Source organism: Kryptolebias marmoratus, linkage group LG21 (assembly GCF_001649575.2).
Source record: "Kryptolebias marmoratus isolate JLee-2015 linkage group LG21, ASM164957v2, whole genome shotgun sequence".
In the NCBI taxonomy this organism is placed as follows: domain Eukaryota; kingdom Metazoa; phylum Chordata; class Actinopteri; order Cyprinodontiformes; family Rivulidae; genus Kryptolebias; species Kryptolebias marmoratus.
The window spans coordinates 9,188,818-9,194,174 of record NC_051450.1 but is presented as its reverse complement, the minus strand read 5'-3'; the positions used below and the strand labels follow the sequence as shown (position 1 = coordinate 9,194,174).

General features: G+C 38.8%; 1 long non-coding RNA gene across 1 annotated transcript; it reads left to right on the top strand.

The window, feature by feature from the left end:
* Positions 1 to 1,940: 1,940 nt before the first annotated feature.
* Positions 1,941 to 2,434, top strand: LOC112450424. The gene is made up of 3 exons (XR_003039055.2): positions 1,941 to 2,090; positions 2,172 to 2,296; positions 2,379 to 2,434. It is a non-coding gene; the product is annotated as an uncharacterized LOC112450424 (long non-coding RNA).
* Positions 2,435 to 5,357: the final 2,923 nt, after the last annotated feature.

Below are 5,357 nucleotides of genomic sequence, written 5' to 3'. Positions count from 1 at the left end.
ACAACCCAACTTGTTTTTACCTGCAGAGATGAAATATTCCATATCCCAATATCTGGAAAAAAAAAAAAAAAAAAAAAAACCCCAACATACATAGTTAGGTTAAGGAAAATAGATGTTTCGGGCAACTCAGTTTTTCTGATGAGTTAATAATTTGGTGTAGCATCTGTGACCTTTACAGCACTGTTAATTTTACATTGCACGGTTATTCTATATTTTATAAGTGAACTCAAGCGCATCAACCATCCCAACCTTTTTGACTTAGTATTTTAATATTAGACTCGTGATTTTAATATTTCACGGTGCGTTGTCTTCCATTCTATCAGCCAAGCGTTGATTAGTAGATGAACTTCCATTTACTGCAGGTGTTACTTTGCAACCATTTAGCCATGGCTTTCTTTTTTTTAACAAATGATTGTTCTCTCTCCTTTTTGCCACTCAAAGTAGTCACAAAATTGAAAATCTGCTTCTCTTGTGATGAGAAAAAACAAACTATAATAGTATTCCATGAAAAGAAAAGTATTTCTTTTGTTCCGTGAGTCTCTTTTACATGAGCAAACTTTTTTTCTGCTGTACACAGCTGCACACAATGAGCTGCTGCCACTGCTTGCAATTGCCTCCTCTCCAGCCGCCACGCATCTGCATAAGAAACCAGCCATATTGAAGATAATATAAAGGGTAAAAAATGGGCTGATAAAACAGAGGCAAAGGGTCATTAAGCACCAGGTTGGGAGACAGACAGAGACAGCTTGGGAGACATAGAGTCCCAACTTCATCAAGATTAATCACTGACATCTGGTGCCTTGGAGGCCCTAGTTAGTAACCCTCTGTTTTCCCCCCGGTAGGGTGTGAATCATCGATGGCAGGCAGAGACGCAGGAAGCTCAGCCCCGGATGCTTGTTGTATCTTTTGTCACACTGCGTGACAAAAGCTTATAATAAATGACGGGGAGGAGGCAATGTGTATGCAAAAAAAAAAAAAAAAGACAACAGTATTCAGATGGCTCTGCTGCCATTTATTGTGGTAACTGAATTTCTTTGAGCACAATGAAAATTGTAATTATAAAAATGGGACTGACATAAGACACCGTGATTAATGTGAAAACTTTCCCGCATCTCATTAAAAAATGCTTAATACTCCAATGACATTTTTTTTTCTTAATCCTAGCTCGCGTGTGCTTGTATTTAGTCATGTACAAAAAAAAAAGGAAGTCCTTTTTTCTTTGTTCTAGTTCTGGTTTTTTACACATGAGGACATTACCAGGTTCTAAAATTATTTAAATATTGTACAAAAATACACAAGATCTAAACATGTCATTATTTATTGTTACCAAAATGAAGCCAAAATGGAAAAGCCTTGTGTGAGAAACTGTGTCCAGACTTGATTGTACAGGATTGAAAAGGGAAAGTAGCAGCAAGGTACTGCTAATCAAATGAACTTGATTAAGTAATCATCAGTCAGCTATAAAAGCAGGAGTTTTGACACTTTGCTGCTTTGGAGCATACAAGTGTGTGTTAACACAATGCCAAGGAGCAAAGACATCAGCCATGACCTTAGAGTAACCACTGTTACCACTGATCAATCTGGGAAGGGTTACAAGGCCATTTCCAAACTATTTGGTGTCCATCATTGTCGATTGTGAACCTTCCCAGGAATGTACATCCCAGCAAATTCAGCCTAAAGTCAGACTGTGCAATGCTCAGAGAAATGACAGAAATACTGAGCTTTTAGACTCTACAGGCCTCAGTTAGCAGCTTAAAGTTCACAAAAATGTGTCTCTCTAAAATGATTATTGAAGCACAATTTAGGTTTCAAAAGTTGCATCTAAATGAACCACAATATCTCTCTGAACCAATGTGCTTTGGACAGAGGAGATCAAGGTAGAGATGTTTGGACATATTGCACAGCCCCAAACCGTAGATGTTGTAATCTGTGATTTTGTTGACACTTCCTGGTGGACATGCTTGGCTCCTCCTACTGGTGGAGTCAGGCAGGTCCTTTGCACACCTGAAGGAGATGAGGCATCAGATGAGTTGCTGTATTTAAGGCTGTGGTGGGAACCAGATCAGCGCTGGAGCATTGCTTACCTCGTGGTAAAGTCTTCGAGCCACCTCAGTAACCTGCCTGTAAAGTTACAGATTTACTTACCTGTGTTTTTGTATTCGTCCTCTTAGTGAGTTCCTGTCTGCCTGACGTTCCAGTCTGGTTCCGGTTCCATCTGCAACGACCCAGCCTTGATTCCTCGTTGATGTCTTTTGTCTTCCTCAACAACCGATGCAGAACCTCACCTGACTATTTAGTAAGCCTCCAATCAGTTGTTTCGTTTATCGTTCATTTAAGATCCTCGTTTGATCACTTACCGTTTCTCCTCCGCTTTTCAGATTCCACTTCCGTTCTGGTCATCTCACTCCTTACTGTAAATAAACACACTTACCTGATATCCGAGTCCTGTAGTCTGTCTACCACAAAGCTGTTGTTTTCTCTTCGACGTCAGAGAAACCTGACAGTAGATATATAATATGTATAGGAATCATTCATTATTATCCAACTGTTAAGCTTAAGGATTGTGACATTTCAGTCAGTCTGACATTTTAAAGACATATGATCTTGGGTTAAGAATAAATAAGTATCCTTCAGACATTACTGGTTGCTTTAGCTGCTTCCAGATCACCTGAAGACAAGCTGAATTGATGGACATGTGAGTATTGTATCATAGTCAGAATACTGGAAAAGGAGGAACTGAGGGGCCGTGAAGAAAGAGTCCCCTTTCTATTAACTAGGACCTTGAAGGGGGCTCTTCTTAGTATCATTCTGACTTGCTGTGCAACATTATTATGTTCACTTTACGCCATTGCATCAGGCTCATAAACACAGTCTGACCCACAGTCACACAGGCTTCTTCATAAACTTGTATTGTTTGTTATTTACTAGCAGTAGAATGCTCTGGTGGGGGAGCAGGTGAGACACCTAATAGTAATCTTAAATTTATTTAAAAATTCAATATTTGCATGTGTTGCAATAGGAGTTTTGATGAATTTATGCAATGTCCCAGCAACTATTTTCATCTTACTTATTGCTTAGATCTTGCAGTGATGAAACATAAAGTCTTCTCCAGCACATCTCAAAGGGCCTCAGTGAGATCTGGACAGCCAGTCTATGTGTGAAAATGATGTCTCATGCCTCTTGAACCAATATTTCACAATGAATCATGCTCATCTCTGAATATGCCCATGACATCAGGGAATACAAAAAAAAAACCTTTTGATAAAAGAATACTTGGTCATTCATTATATTTAAATTGTCATTGGACTTAAAAGAATAGTTCAGATGTTTTGAAGTGGGATTCTGTGGAAAAGTTACAAACACTTAATATCCTACCTGTTGTAAGTAAGTCTTTGAACAACATTATAGTGTTTATTTCTGACAAGTTTGATGAGCTAACGGCTAGTCTGAGCTGGGCTACAGCCTTAGTGGTTTGCTGCCATCTTAAAACAACTTCAGTCCCAATTGTTTTGTAGCTGTTTATACAAATGCTATTTGGAAACCTTCACATAATAATCAGTTTTGTATTAAACAGTTATTCTGGTGGAAACATAATATTACTTCCGGGGGTGACTCTGGCAGTGCTACAGCTAGCTAAAGCAGGGTAGACTAGAGTTGGAGCCATTTTTTCCTGTTGCTAAGGTCAGTTAGTTTTGGAGCCATATTGACTTGGAAATAACTACAAATATGTATCAGTTGTAGCTGTATATCGAATAATTACTTTCATTAAAATCTGTCCAGTGGTTCATGAGAAAAGAAAAAAAAAAGGTTGACACCAAAAGTTAATGCCAAAGCTTTGAGCAACATCTTCTGCAATGCTTAGAGCCCGGTGTGTGTTGAGGATGATTCTTAGCTACTGCTGCGCCAAATTTTAGCTCAATAGCTGTTAAACTGACTGAGTTACAGCAAATTTTGTGTTTTCTAAAGTTGATTATTTTTGGCAGCCATCTTGAAAATGGTTGATAAATGATGAAAGCCTACTAAATGATGTTACTATCTGAAAGTTTCAATAAAATCTGTTCACAACAAACACATACACAGACATAGGCAAAAACATTACTGCCTACCTTTTGACTGCACGTCATAAATACGACACTACTCTTGGTCAGAAGACTGGTTTAAACCAGAAAACATGCAGACAGCTGTCTCACCTAAGGATCTGTATGACCACAGCTTCAGAATGTGCTAAAGACATATCGTAAGATCTTGCTTTCCATGTCAGTCGGGAGATAAGGTGGTCACTAAAGAGACAAGTGTTGAAGAGATTCTTCACGGTAGAGTAGGAGCCCCTGCTATATCAGTCTTTTTTTTTTTTTTTTGGTGGTTCAGTTGGGGGGGGCGCTTGACACTATCAGCAACAATTATGAGAGGAACATAGCAGTCAAGAAGAAGTATAAGTTCAAGCTATCTTTGTTGTTCTAAATATACAAATAGTAAAACTGGATGAAAATGCATGTCACTCTTGTACAAATCTAGTGCAACTACCTCATAACGGATGTAGACAGCTGGGTTCCGACCCAATAATCATTCTGTGGACATGCATTAGTTGGATTTTGACATTGCCATTTTTGGTTGACCAATAATTCTGGACCATCTGTAAGAGTTTCATTTTGCAGGCTGAAAGACCTTGTAAAAGCACACTTCTGTAGTTGAGACAAAGAGAAACCATTAACTGTACTAAGAGGTAGTGTTCCTTCAACAATGTTAATGTCAGCTTAGAGGCTGATGTAAGATAGTCTTTAAAGTCTGTTTTTCAACTAAAGAGGTTCCAGTGCTAAACCAGGGCTTGTGCTAGAGCTGGTTCTTAACTAGTTCTTTAAACCATGAATGGTGCTCCAAACACTATTTATGAGTCCAATTGAAAATGGTGACTATAAAGGCAGCTCTGTCTGGTGCTTTCACCTTCTTTAACTCACAATTAAAAAGACACAGACTGCAGGAAGATGAGAGACAGTGAAACTTCTGTTATTCCACAGAACATTTGACTTCAAATTCATGTTGAAGTTGGGTATTTTGTCATAAATTAAAAGTCAGACTAATTTGGGATTTTTAAACAGGGCACTCACAACACTTTTAGTGGTTGTTGGTCTCCATAAGCTCAGTCCCAGCTCCTGACAAAAGTGGTTATTTTGTTCTGGTCCAGCAAAGAGTTGGTGCTGAAATAGCTCTGACTATTTGGTGCCAGAGCTTTCAGCAGTGGAAACAGAAAGAGCTGGGGCTAAAGATAGTATCTCACTGAGCTGTGACTGCTGGACACTAGTTGGCTACTCAAAAATGCAAGAAAATTGCGAGAAAATAGGCAAATTTTCCATTGCAGT